General features: G+C 55.5%; 2 long non-coding RNA genes across 2 annotated transcripts; both read left to right on the top strand.

Moving 5' to 3' along the window:
- The first annotated feature begins 1,985 nt into the window (after positions 1–1,985).
- On the top strand, positions 1,986–3,545 carry LOC142064831 (uncharacterized). Its single transcript, XR_012663216.1, has 2 exons — positions 1,986–2,242; positions 2,868–3,545. It is a non-coding gene; the product is annotated as an uncharacterized LOC142064831 (long non-coding RNA).
- Positions 3,546–9,270: 5,725 nt separating this feature from the next.
- On the top strand, positions 9,271–10,643 carry LOC142064832 (uncharacterized). The gene is made up of 2 exons (XR_012663217.1): positions 9,271–9,554; positions 9,697–10,643. It is a non-coding gene; the product is annotated as an uncharacterized LOC142064832 (long non-coding RNA).
- The last annotated feature ends 3,877 nt before the right edge of the window (positions 10,644–14,520 follow it).

Genomic DNA, 14,520 nt, shown 5'->3' with positions numbered 1-14,520 from the left:
GATATAATCAAAGTAATAAAGATTCAAATAACACAGACGTGTCTTTCATATCGAAGATGCACATAGTAGCATCCCATTAAATTCTGGTGTAGCAAAGGGAGTGTAAAAGCACCATCTGCCAGCAATTGAGTTACGGGAATAATTTTGGAAATGTGAACTCCAGTGCTTTGTCTTAGCAGCTGGAAAATACCTGGAGGATCTCTGGCTTCCAGGTAGGCAGAGCTGGGCAGAGACCTCATCTAGAAGTTGGGGACCTTCCATTAGATGTCTCTTTGCCCCTGCTAAATAACTAGGCAGCGATCTCAGCTGAGGGTCCCCCCATGCATGAAACACCGTGGCCGTAAGGTCAAGCTTAGTGGGCCAGCAGGAGGTCTCTATTTACAAAATCCAGTTAGCCTAAACAAGCAAACAGTCACAACTAAAGCTTAGTTTAACCTCTGAAAAGGGCTCCAGTTAGGTTACTCTGCCCACGTGAGGTTTTTCTTTCCATTTTGGGCTCTTCCTCCGCACCCGCCCCTTCGCTCTTCCCCGGGTGGGCCCAACCTGCGCAGCAGAGCCCTGCGCCGGCGCTCGCAGCCCGACGCGCGAAGCAGCCGTGGGCTGCCGGCGCTGGACCAAGCAGCGCCTTGGCCGCGAAGGCGCTCGGCTGAGCACGTAACTGGCGCGTTAACGGCGTCTCCTCCAGTAAAGGCTGAGCTAGTCTGAGGGTTTGTCTGATGCCCCATCGTATCGCCGGGTGAGGGGCCGGCTGAGGAGCTGTGCGCCTGGTAGCAGTTTAATCTATGCTTGCGTTGTTGTATAAACCTGGTCGCTCAGGAAAGCAGACAATATTGGTTTTTTTCCAGTATTTAACAAAATAATGGGCAGTTTTGGCATGGTCTGATTTCTGTATTTTAGTAGTAAATAGCGTGGCTTAATGTCCCTTCCTGCCCAAAGAGACTTACCGGGTTTCTAGCTCGAGCAAAGGCAATGGCAGGACGTAAATAACCCTTAGTCAAAATGGAGTTTGCCTTGTGACATTAAAATATATGCATGTATGCAAATGCCATCGCAGCATGGCACATCATGGCTTGCGCTTTACCTGCAAGAAGGGGTGCGACCAGTATTTAATCTTCAGAGCACCTTTATGGCATGATTAACACTCATTGTCTGCTTCATTTTACACCTGCTGAAAGTTAGTTTTACAAAATTGTGCATGAGCAAAAGCCTCCCATTTGGGACCTGGAGCTGACGGCAGTGCAGCGACGGCGTATGGGCGTCTGAAAAGATCTTCTTGCTCCTATGTTTAAAGCATTGTAGGAATAAATCTTCAGTGAATTAAACAGCAGCCTGATTGCAATGGATTTTGCCAACCTTTCTGTTCTGCGTGTGCCTGTATGCTGGGTATGGCAAAGCTGGTGGCCTTGTACCTCACTGCGTGAGGCAGACTCTTAAGGTCACACAGGGTGACATCCAACAGCATCGCTGAGTCTGGCTACAGCCATTTCTGAGCGCGCACTGGATTTTTCCACGTTTCTTTGCCCCTGGAAGCAAGAGCTCACCCACACAGGCACCTTCAGGCCCTGCCTGCTCAGGCGGGAAGCTCACCACTGGTGAAAGCTCACTGCTGGTACGCGAGCAGGGATGGTACGGTGCTGAATGTGGTAAAAGTTGTAATTTCTTCGAGCTTTGGTCTGAGTGGCATTAATAGCTGTGTTTGAATTGTGAGTCAACTTATTTGTCCATTTAAAAGCAAAATCAAATAAGCTTTATTCTGCAGGCGCGATTATTTAAAATGTTTTAATGCTGAATCATGTAAAAACCACCCTCACAAAGGTGCAGCACTAAAAGCCGGGGGAGGAACCAACCCACCCAGCTGCAGGAGCGCTGTGCACTGTTTGTGCAAACAAAGTTTTTTTTCCAAAACTTTCTTTAAAAGCCCGCTAGAAGGCAGGGATCTTGTGACAGGGCACAGGGCTGCCAAGGGCGAGAGGAGCTTGTTTTGCAATGGGGCGGGGGGGGCCGGGGATCGCTCCATCTGGGAGCTATGTTGCAGATGTAAAATGTGCTTTTGAGGGCTATGGGGGGCTTTCCTGAACTAATATATTTCCTAAACAAAGATAAATAGATTCTCTGCCGTGTGCAGGGGAAACCTGCTGATACTATCACAGTGGCCCTTCGCTCTGTTGCTCTGGGGCCGCTGTATGCTGCGAAATCATTTTGAGGGGCACTTGCTAAGTGCCATAAAGCCAGGGTTTGAAAGGTATGTAGGGCACCGGGACAGGAGGGGTGGGTGCCGACCTCTGCAGCGCGGGGAGGGCGGATCTGCCTCCTGGGAAAAAGCTGGATCTGTAGGAGAGACGTCTCTAACAGCCTCCCTTGCAGAAAGGGTACGAGTGCAAATCAATGGGAGAAGACTAAATTTTGTGATCACTCGGGTCCCCCAAAAGCTGTGCATCTCCATGCCCTGTGTTAAATGGCAAATGAAAGTGCTTTCTGTGTGCCCGGCCCCAGCCCCCTGCTCGCCAGCCAGCCGTGGCCTGTGCTGGGCGCGAGGCAATGCCCGAAACCCACGGCTCTCCCAGCAGCGGCGCCTTGGGCCAAGAGCTGGTTCTGGCCGTAATCGCCTCCTAGGCCTGAGTTAATCATCTGTTTCCCACTAATGGTTAAATAAGCGCTGTTGCACTGGCTGGCACGCTCCCCGCCGCTGCCCACCCTGACTGCTACGGCTGTAAATCTGCTCCTGCTTGTCTACGTAAATTATCTTCCCGGCCTTTCTTCCTCTTTTACCTTCCTCCTTCCTCAATTCCCCACTTTTTTACGATGTCCATAACAGTCCAAAGTCTGCAGCGTTTTGCTGTTTGTTGTTCCTCTTCTTTCCCACCCAGAAGCCATTACCCCAGGGGCAGCATTAACCATTTGTGGTCGGGCACGAGTGTTTGATTCCCGGGTGTTTGAGTCCCTGCCGAATCGTACAGCAGGAGCCGCCGTGTTTCCACCCTGCCCAGCTGGACGCGCACCCCTGTGCCGGGAGCGGGGGCATGGCCAGTCCTCGAATCTGGAGGGCAGACGACAAGGTGCTGCCCTTTGCTACTAACCTATCGCTGCTTTACTGATAAAACTCCTGCAGCAAGTTTGAGCCTTAAATACTGTTTCTCTGGCACAATAATCAACAGGAAATGAGCGTGGATGGAGGCAGCCCCTCAGCCCTCCAGTGATGCCGTGCTTTAGTGCCTCCACGCCTCCTGCTCCCCGGCTGACGAAGCCGATGGATTTTTTGCTTTAGCAGCAATTTTCCCTCCTTTCCCCTCTCCCCTATAATGAAAAGTTTCTTGCCACACAGAGGCTGGAGACACAAGGTAATGCCCTTTAATTACCTACCCATAATATACAAAAACAAAAGGTTTCTCACGTCATTCTTTCAATGTTTACTAAAATAGAGACTTTGCTCTGCCAGACCTCTCCTTCACCAGCCAAAACTCACGCTGAAGGTTAACAGCTCCAAAAGTTAATGATTATCTTTCCTTGTTTGCCCAGTGTTTCAGCATTAAAACATGTAAATACGACTCCCCCGTGTAATTGCCGTGGTCAGCCAGCAACCAGCACTGCAGAAAACATAAACATGTCTATTAGCCGAGAGAAATGTTACTCCCTTGCCCGGCCTCCCCGGGCTCCCAGAAGTGTCCGCTTGCCCAGAAAACAGCCAGCGCAGGATAACGCTGTCCTGCTCGGGCTGGCGATTACACGGAGCCTGCTATGAAACTCCCTCTCAAAATAGCAATTTCTAATCTCCCCCGAGGCCGTTAATCAGGTTTCTAATCCAGCAAAGCTGTCCGTACTGTAATATGCTGCAGTTCCCAGGCCTTTATTAGAAACCCCTCTCGGTTACAGCATTTACTGGGTCAGGGGACTGATGGCAACGCTTGCCTGGGCAGAAATAGCTGCAAATATTTTGTGAGACAGATCTGAGAGCAGTTGATGCCATGACCTGGCCGCACCTTACCTGTGAGCACTGGACGTTACCAAAGGCTTGTTGGTGTAGAAATACAACGCAACGCCCGCTCCTAACGATATTTTTCTGAGGACTGAAAGCAACCTCTGCTTTTCTGGAGACAAATGCAATAGCTGGTGCTCTCTGATCGCTTTCAGATTAGATAGACACGGCCTGAACACGTGCAACAGTCAAAGCTTTCTGGGCAGCTTCACAGGAGCAGAGGGTTTGCCCCCGTACCTTGGCTAAAGTCATGCTGGGGCAATTGTATCTGCCTCTTGCCCACCTTTCCCTGGCTGCTTCTGCCTGCCTTGGAGGACCCAATGTACTGCAGAGGCAGGGTGATCGGACTGATATGGGTAGCTTGCACGCAAGGATGTGATATTTGCAGCATTAATGGGGATCTCTCTGGCAGAAGGCACTATCTAAACGTATCACTCACAAAGCGCGTCCGCATCCTCGTGCGTGGCTGTACACAAGCAGGCAGTACTAGTGAGGCAATGGGCTGTTAAATCTCCTCCTGCTGAAGGAGCTTTAAGAGGCTCCCTGCATCCCAGGCTGGTATTTAGCTGTTGAGGCTCTGGTTGGAGAGAGACAGGCTCCCAAAGGGGCTCTGCTGGAGGATGCTGCGGGGGCACAGTGACAGGGGGCTGTCCTGGGACTCCGCAGTGTCTTGGCTTCTCTTGTCGGAGGATGCCGCAGCTGAGCCCCAGCTGGGGATGTGCCTCGGTGGTTCCTGTACGGCCGTGCCGCGCAGCCGGGTGTCCCTGCCCACCTGGGCGAGGGTGCAGCGGCGGGGGACAGCGGGGAGCTCAGGCTGGTGGGCAGTGCTTCCCATGTCCCAGGGCTTGTCATTCTGCTTGCATGTCCTACTCTGCAAAGCCATTTTAAGCAGCACCACCAGCCCTGAGTTTGCAGGAACTAGTAAGAAAGTTTAAAGGCACCGTGCACCGAGACCATGGTGGTGAGCAGCAGCATGCTGCACAGAGACACCTCCCTCACACCAAACACGGGGGGGGGGGGGGGAAGTTTAATAAACCTTGGGAAATTAATTGAGACATGTGAGCACCCTGGATAACCAAACCTCTCCAGGAAAAGCCGCTGCCGCCTCCCAGCCTCCTCTCCCTTGCCGGCCCCGCGCGCAGCTGTGCATGCTGCAGCAACCCATCTGCAGCACACGTTCATGGGGAAGACGATAAATACAGTGTGTTTTGTTTCTTTATTTTGCATGTTCCTCCCAAGAGGCTCCAAGGTCTTGAACTCGGGGTTTTACTGAGCTTGCTGTTTATCTGCCGGGGCCCATGTGCGCATGTGCGTGCATGGGGGGGCCACTTTGGTGGCAGCGGTTCCCCCCCGTGAGGGTGAGCTCCCGGGGGCCAAGGGGTCCGGAGCAGCCCGTCCTGCAGCTGGTGGCCTGTCAGCAAAGACTGCAGCAGGCTCTGCACCCCATCAGCCCTCAGCCAGCACCCAGCTGTGCTCACACCACAACTGCATCAGCTGCCTCCCCTGGGGTTTTGCTTTTGTGCTGCGCTGCTGATGTTTGTCCATATATTTTAGCCTCGTTTTGCTGTTCCTTTTCCCCATCCCTCTCCGCTCATTAACATCATTTATCCAACACTCAAGAAGTCTCCCACGCCCTGTGAAGCCCAAAGCCCCTGCTGCTTCCCCATGCTCTCCGCTGCGCATCTGGCTGGTTCTGTGCCCCATCTCCCAGCAGCGACCCGTGCCCTGTCCTGTCCCAAAGCCTGTCCAGCTCTGGGCTGCACACAGGAGCATTGGAAGGGGAGAAAAATGTTATCCGAAGGTTGATGCAGGGCCCCAAGCAGGGCAGGTGTGGGGCTGGCATCGTGCTCTTGCCCCACGCCGTGGGTCCTGCTGGCTGGAGCCCTGCACAGCATAGCCAAAACGAGAGCCCCACCTCGCTCAGCTGCCCACCCCTGTCCTGAGAAGACCCCACAGGGGCGCGGGGCCTGCGTGTCCCGGGTGCTGGATGCTGCCGGCACGGGGTGGTGACTCATTTTGCCTCTCGGGGCTCTGGGTGTGGAAGTCTCGCGCGTTTCTCGCCTCGGCAGCAGCAGTTTCATCTGATCATGGGCTTTTGCTCCCTGCCCAGCACAGCACGGGGCGGCTGACGATGGTGGTCCTTGTCCACCACGCAGCACCCGATCACATCAGGCCACAAACTCGTGGCAAAACTACCTGCCCCGTCCCTTGGTTTCCTAGAAATCCAGCAGCCTGTTGGCAAGCAGAAACCCAGTCCACAGGGCTTGTTAAATCAACACAGCAGGGACTATTACACGGCGGTTTGCGTGACAAAGTGTTCGCAGCTGTGCCAGAGGGTGGGGGGTGTTTTTTAATCTTTGGGTTTTTTTTCCATTTGAGCTATCGAGGCAAAGCATCCCTTTGCAACAGTGCAGAGGGACACAGCCTGCGTGCACAGCGGGGTGTTTGAGCTGTGTCCGGCCGCTGGAGCCCCCAGGGTCGCCCTGCCTGTGTCCGGCAGCGCCTGGGCACAGCTCCTCCACTGCCCGCCTTGGCGCGGGCGGCCCAGGGTGGCAGGTGAAGGCGTTGGGAGCTCCCACTGCAAACCAGCCCCAGCCCAGGGGCGCAAGCTGCCAGGCACTGCGCTGGGGCTGTGGGGTGCTAGAGGCCTTGGAAGACAAATTATTTCGGTGCAATGAACATAACCTGAGATGTGGCTGCAGCGATGGGAAGAGGGCAGCGTGCCCAGCCGTCCTTCTGCAGGGGGGTGGGAGCCCTCACAGCCTTTCTCCGGCCCTAAATGCATCTCCGACCGTGCAGCAGCACGCCCTGGCCATTGCTTTCCTTTGCATCTCTTGGCTTTTCTTTTCTCTTTGCCTTTTTTCCTCTCTTCTCTCTTTTTTCTTTCCCCCTTTTCCATTTTTTCCCTTTCCTCTCTTTGCCTCTTTCTCCCTTTATGCTATGCCACAACCAGGCAAAGCCTGACAGCCCGGAGCAGTTACTGGCTTTGTGAGCCACTGGTGTCCAGCAATACCATGGCCTGACTTTGCTGGCTGCGACATGACCCCTTTCCGAGGGAAGCTGCTGCTTTGGTGCCTGCGGCTGTCGGGGAGGGAGCCTGGCTGGTCCGAGGAGCAGCGTCCGAGCCCTCTGACCGTGCGAGCTGCTCTTCTTGCGCCTCTTGGTGAGCATTAACACGCTGCAGTTTTGCCACTCGAGAATCCCAAGACTGGTAACAAGAGCTGGGGCTTTGCCCAGCACTGTCGGTGTGAAGCACTTTACGGAAACTTCTCTGATATCTGTGGATGTCAGCTCTGAAAAACAAGTTTATCTCCTCTGAGCCACGCAGTGGGTCGCTAATTCGAATTACGGACGAGAGGTGAGGGCAGCAGCCGGTGTGTGCAAGCATCGCCAGCATCAAGAGTTGGGGAAATCTGCCCCTGGGCTGGCCCAGCTGGGCTTCCCGGGCGCCGGCAGCCGGCAGCAATATCAGTAGGGCTGGTTGTTACCCCTCTTCCCCATTTTTCCCTCATTTTCCCATTTTTACACGAAGCCAAGCAGCATGAAAGTTTGATCCCCTGAGGCACTGGACCGAGAAGCAGAAGTGGGTGCTGCCCTCTGAGGGAACTCTGGCTGCCGTGAGCACCGCCTGGCTCCAGCGCTGCCTAAAACCTGGCTGAAAAGGTCTGTGCCTGCACTGCCTGCAGCCCTGCCGGGGCGGCGGGTGCGGCCAGGGCCCTGCCTCGATGTGGGCAGGTTACGGGACCGATGCTGAAGCCACTTGCCGTGCAGGGACACGGCCCTGAGGGGAGCCCCCCCGCTCCCCATCGCTCAGCACCCTGCCACCGCCCCGGACGACGTCTCCCTGGTGCGAACGCTGAGCGGCACCTGGTTTGCCTTCACTGTTGCTCCCTGCGGCCTCGTAGTGCTACAGGCTTGATTTTAATGGAAGATGAAAGCGTGGCAGGGGTGCCGAGCCGGCGGAGCCTGCCCTGCGCTGAACGAGGCTTGGGCTGGCACCAATTCCTCGACAGAGTGAGCAGCCCTGCCACTGCGAGCACGGTGCTCGCAAGCCTTCACCCTTGGAAAAAACACACTCATGCTAAATAAAAAATAAAAATAATAATAAAAAAATTCAGGCCAAGCTCTAGCAACATGTAACTTGTTCTGTTATGGATTAACTGCTGCAATACAACGCAGGTGCTTCGCTGAACTGGCCGTTTAACCTACTCTTCTGACACTTGGTTTGTTGTTTTGTGTTTTTTTTAAGACAGGCACACTACAAATTGCAATCTGTGCTTTTATGGGGAGGTCACGAACCGTGAAGATGTTTGTCTTGCCGCTGCACATCTCCAGGCAGGAGGCCGGGAGTCAGAGCGGGGGTGTTGGGTCCACCTCTAAGCACCGCAGCCCTGGGGCTGGCGGACGTGGCCATGGCCGGGAGCCAAGACCCTTCATTTCAGCGCTGAGTAGAAATGCTGCGTATCGACCAGTTAATTCTCCCTGAGCATCTGCCATCTCCCCGCAGGGGTGCCGGAGCCTCCTTGGCCAGGCGCAGCGGCGCTCAGCCGGGTGGTTTCCTTCCTGGAAAGGTTTCAGGTGCCGCCCGGAGCACGAGAGGGATTTGCTGACCCTGGAGCCTGTAATCTCGCTCCTGGGCGTGAGACACCTCCGAAGCCACTCTTGGCCCCGTTCCCCGCTCGCCGTCCCCGGGACAGGCTGTAATCGTCACCTGGCAGGGCAGCCCTGATCTGAGCGCTCCAGCTCCCGGCAGATTTCCCCAGCCGCACCGAGTGTTTGTGGGAAAAAAACCCAACCCAGTGATTTATTCTCAACAGCTGAGCTGGGCGGAGCAAAAAACCACATGTTGCTCTTTACATATTCTTAATTTTGAGATTTTTTTCCCCCCTCCTATAACAGAAGTTGCCAATAATAATACAGCAGGAACAGCTCCCAGCCCCATAACCGGCAGTTTTCTACCCTTTTCTGTAGCAAGTGCCAGCCTGGTTTCCTGGCAGCCCAATGTCTGCTGACAAAGTGTCTGGCAGCGACACAGCCAGGGATTAGCGATGGTGTGAGCGAGCCATGCTCCCCCGGCCCCGGACGGTGATGGGGACGGCAGGTGACACCCGGGCCTTTGCAGGCACTGGGCGGTGACAGCTGACACCCCCCAGTAGCTGGGTATGGAAATGCAGCTGGATGAAATGCAAAAACACAACGCAGACAGATAGGGCTTATAGGCCAGTGGTTCAGGATGGGAATTTTCCAATAATGCATTTATTTTGGAAGTAAGAAGATGGTTCCCAGCCTTTCTAGTCCCACAGGATGAGGGTGTTGGCTGGGGGGGGGGCAGGGGGGCAACCTACTGCACCCCTGCAAGACCAGACCTGGGAAAAGCCCTGCCACGATGGGCAGAGGAGGAAGAGGAGGAGCTGGGAAAGTTTGACTCAGCACTGGTGAGGAGGGGTTGGTTTGTGTTAATCAGTTTCCTTGTTTGCACGGGGTGCAGAGCTGGCGAGGGAGCCGAGCGCTGCCCCGGCCGTCCCCACCCCGCGGCCACTGCCGCCCAGCACCCCCACAGACCTGGCATGAATAAGCACAGGTAGCCTTATGGGGGGGGAATACAACAGTGTCTTAAAATGTGACCCTCCAGGTTATTCACTATGTAAATATATGCTCTTAAATAATCAAAGCTGTAAAAGTTAGTTAATGCCTTTCTTGTGTCTCTGGATGCCTCCTTGCAGAGCTCCGCAGGGTCTGTGGCCATAAAGCACAACCGAAACGGAGCTTATTCAGCTGAGGACCTGGGAATGATGGAGACCAAGAGACAGCCCAGGACTGGTGGAGATGGAGCAGGATGGAGAAAGCACAACTACCTCCCTGGGTGAGGCTGGCATTGCCCAAATCGGGGCAGGGAAGGACCACGCTCCCGCTAGCCGGGATGCTCGCAGGACCTGGACATGAAGCCTCCGTCTCTGGCAAGAAAAAGCCGCAGCCTTTTGACCACTGAAGCTCAGGAGTCCCATTCGCTGCCAGCCCCTTCCCCAGCAGCCCCAGCTCCCCCTGCCCTCCTGGAAGCGGCCACAGGGCTTGACCCCCATTTCTGTGCCGGCCAGGGTGCCATGTTGGTGGGAGCAGCCGTGGGGGAGGCGAGCAGGCTGACCCCAGCATCCCGGCGCTGGCATGGCCGAGCCTTCCGCCACGCACAAGCCCTGGGCTTCCCGCCCTCCCCGCCGCGGCGCTGGCCCACAAACCCTGCTGCAAACGCCGGGCTGTGCAACAGCTAAATACTGGGAATCTGGGCAGGCGCCAAGGGCTTTGATCCCCAGCCATAAAAACCTCCTCCACAAGCTGACTTTTCTTGCGAAATAACCTCCCCGGGGGGGACCGAGCTGATGCGTGCTGCCCCCGCTGCCGTTGTGGCCCCAGACCCATAAGCCATGGGATCCCCTGCAGCCTCGTCCCGTAGAGGTGCTGTGCTGGTGCCGGGCAGATGCATGTTGCACCAAACACCTTGGCTTGCTCCCAAGCGCTGCTGTGCTCCTCCCTGGTACATCTGCACATACCAGCCATGGCAAGGCCAGCTGGAAACCTTCCCAGCTGGGGAATGCCAAGCAGAGGGCATGTGTGGGTGTTAGTGTCTGCCTTAAAAAAAAAAACAAACACTTTAAAAAGGTTTTTTTTAAATGGGTTTGGGGTTTGTTTGGTTTGTCTTCTTTCTTTCTTTCCAGGGGGTGTTCAGCAGCTGCAGCCTGCCCTGGGGTGGGCGATACTGAGCTGCTGGATGCGAGCCCTGCACTGTGCTGGACATGCAATATCAGCCTGGCCGGGTACGAAAGGGCCACAGGTGCCCTCTGCTAGAAAGCTCAATGAGCCACTGGCGAGCAATTTAGTTTTCCCATTTTTGTTATCTTTTTTTTAACTCCAACATCACCCAGCACTCTGGTGGAGCTGGGCCTTTAACGTTATTTAGAGGCAAAGATGGGAAACAAAGGGATTTTTTGTGAACGCCAGATTGCAGCTTGATGAAATCAAGGCAAAATGGGGTCTGCACAAACGTGGATGTGTAATAACACAGCAGAAGAGCATCTGGGGCTTCTCATACCAAGAAGCCTCCCACTGAGGCAAACACAAACTCTATCCCACGGTCCAAAACACTGCCATATCCTCAGAGAAAGTGATGGTCCCACCCGGAGCAGCTGCTGCAAACATCGTGGGTTTCCAGGCGGACACAGAAAGTGCAGGACCGAGGCTCCTGTGGTCACGGCCAGCCCTGCTGTGAGCTGCTTTTATTTCTCCATTTTGTGGTTAAACTCAGATTTTCCCCGTTCTTGTTTGTCACTTTTATTAGCGTTCCTGCTCCTTTATTTATAACTGCAGCCTCGTCTCTCACACCCACGGACACACATGTCAGCGAGACACCTCTGCACCGGGGGCTGATCGTCCTGGGGATGCGCCTCAATCTGCCACCGCATCCCGGATCGTCCCCTGGGGCCGAGAAGTTTAGGGCACCAGTGCCATAAAGCCTTTAGCATCACTGCAGTGTCACCAAGCCGTGGCTGCCCAAGCACGGCCACAACTCAGTGTTTTTCTGCTCTGCCAAGTAACCTGAGTGCCTCCCAGGGCTCCCCTCCCCGTCTCCCCGCAGCTGGGCTCCAGCAACGCACTCTCAGTCACGCCTGGACTTCATGACTTTGCAGCCTGAGGCTGCTCCCCTCCAGGGCGAGCGCTTCGCCTGCAGCACCCAGCTGGGTCCCACCATGTTTCAGGAGCGCCCGGGCACTGCAGCTCCTGGCGCTGGCTGGCACCGAGCAAAACTCAGTGCATTGGTGCTGAGCGGTGGAGCTCGCGGCGGGGCTGGGGCTGCTGCTGCCGGGCCCTGTGGAGCGGCATCGGCTCAGTGGCGTGGGAGAGTTTCCTTTTTTTATTAGTGAGGGCGCTGAACTTTCCTGTACCCCCTGCGAAGTTCCCACGGATCGGGGTGAAAGCAGGGTCTGGCTCTGCGCTGGCCCCCGCGCTGTCCCTGGGAGAGAATGGCCCCAGTTCTGGTCCCAGCAGAGGGGATGGAGGCAGCATCGCCAGCCAGCACACCTTCACCCTCCCGCTGCACCGGCTGGGGCCACGGCACCCACCAGCTCTGCAGAGCTGAGCGTGCACACAGCACATGGCCCTTTCGCAGGAGAAGGGAATTTTTTTAACAAAAACCAAAACCAAACAAACCTTCCCCCACCCCCCCCCCGAAAAAATAATTCCCAACCCCAAACATGTTTTTAAGGAGAAGCAAAGACTAGAAATGCTGTAAGCGGTGGAGACAAAGAACCAAAAATAGCATCCAAAGTTTCCTCCGTGCGCTCTCCCTGCAGGCAGCCTGCACTATATTTGTCTTCACTTGCCATTTCTGCTGCAATCAATTTGCAATTGCCGCTGGCGAGGAACCCATCTATTAAAAGCTCAGCTGAGATCTGTGGCAAAGATGTCTGTAATAAAAAAAATCTGGTCATTTATTAAAAAACAAAACAAAACAGTGTCCTTCTCTGCAGATCCTCCTGGCCTCAACAAAATCCACTAAAATCGTCACCGGGCGCGTTGTTCAGGCACTGGAGCAGCCGTAGAGACCCAGTGCAGGTCTCCTTCCACGTGGGAAGGGATTTGCTCTGCAGCTGCTCAGAGGCTTGGAAGCACTTGGTGTTTGCTGCGTGTCGGTGCCTTATCTCCATGATTTGCTGCAGGCCACCCTGGGGAGGCGGATTCCTCCAGGGTCAATTGCTTTTATCATAAAAACAAATGTTTTCTATCATCCCTTTCATCCCAGGATGAAAGTGCAGATAGAAATCACACGGCTCCCCACGCTGCCTTGGTGGGCCATGCTGCTGGCGCTCACTCTCCCCCAGAGAAAAGGGGTAGGAGGGACAGGGAAGGCAAAAAGGAGCCTGGAGCGGTCTCTGTCTTTGGCTAAAAAATGGGATGCCCGTGGGATGCCTAAAAACTAACGCCATGGGATTCTCCAGAGGCACGCAGCTCAGTCCCCGGCTTTCTGCCCCAAAGCATCGCGGCCAGCGCTGCCTCCTGCCTGGTTTCTGCCAGGCCCAGGCATCGGCTGGGGCCCGTCTGAACCCCCTCTGCTCGAGGAAGGGATGCTGAGAGAGGCAGGAGGGTGACGGGGCCCTTCTGAGGAGGCTGAAGGCACGCAGCCTGCGTAGCCAAGCAAAACAGCGGCTGTGGGGGGATGCAATTGCTGCCTATAAATAGCACTGGGATGCAAGCACTGGGGAGGGAAAAAAGCTATTCAAGCTAAAGGACAATGTTGGCACAAAAGTGAATATATATAATTAGCCATTAATAAATGAAGGCCAAAGATTAGAGAAAGTATCCAATATCAGAAAAGTGAGAGCTTGGAAGGCTTTCAAGAGGGAAGGGTAGAGGAGACCTCGCCCAGCATTTAAAACAGGCTATGGCTATTTTTTAAAAGCCATTAAGTTACAAGCTGTCAAATACAGCTTGCTGTGATTGCAGATGAGCCTTTTTTTCTGTGTAAAAGGGAAGATTTGGCCTCTCCGTGACGTCAGAAACCACAGAGGGTCCTGGGAAGCTGCCCCGTGCACAGCCCCATGGGTACAGCCCCGATCCCCACCGCTCCCACCTCCCTTGGGCAGATCGATTGACCTCAGCCCTTCCTGGAGCCCCCTGTGCCCGCACTGCCCATCACAACACCCTCGGGGACCAAACCTGCCTGGAGGGACACTTCACTCCCCAGAGCTTCCCAGCAATGCTGGGGAGGGGGGGCAGGTGCTGGCCCCTTGCCACAGACACGCCCCAGCCTGGGGATGTGGGGCTTGGGAGGCTTTTTTCCCACCACGGTTAAGGCATCATGCTGGCAGCGGCAGCTCCTGCCAGCCCGTCCCGCAGCAGCCAGTGAAGGGCTGCTCAGCGGGCCCCATCCCGCGCAGCCGGCCCAGGGCCCCATCCCGCGCAGCCAGCCCAGGGCCCCATCCCGCGCAGCCAGCAAGGCATCATGTCCCGCCACTTCCCAGCTCTGGAAAATGCCAAAGCGACCGGCCTGGAACTGTGCAGAGAAGAAAACCCCATAGACATGCAGCCCCCAGGCCCGTGACATGGGAAGAGCCCCGGTCTGGGAGAGGTGGTTGGTTTTCTTTCCTTTTTTGAAAGCAAACCTGGACTAACAAGTACATGTGGGGCGAGTGGCGGCGAGCGCCGAGCTCTCTTGCCTCAGCCCCGCTGACCTTTAAACAGCAACTGGCAGGAGCAAAGCTGGCGCTGGCATTGCAGCAGCCCAGGACTTTGCAAACCTCTTGCTCCCACCCCACATGACAGACGGATGGGCACCTGCCATGCCCGTATGTGTCCTCCTGCACGCCCACAGCAGAACCATCAAGGCAGGTGGCACAGCCCTGTCCTGGATGTGGGGACGGACAGCTGTAGGACACCTGCCACGTGCCCCCATCAGCCCTCTGCCCCAGCTCCATGAGCCCTGTCCCGGCGCTGCCCCTTAGGAAAGACCTGGATGGAGACCCACAGGGGCCCCCGTGGAAGCTCAAACACCCGTGGCC

This window comes from Phalacrocorax aristotelis, chromosome 15 (genome assembly GCF_949628215.1).
Source record: "Phalacrocorax aristotelis chromosome 15, bGulAri2.1, whole genome shotgun sequence".
Lineage (NCBI taxonomy): Eukaryota > Metazoa > Chordata > Aves > Suliformes > Phalacrocoracidae > Phalacrocorax > Phalacrocorax aristotelis.
The sequence above is the reverse complement of the archived record's forward strand: the minus strand, read 5'-3'. Positions and strand labels throughout refer to the sequence as shown.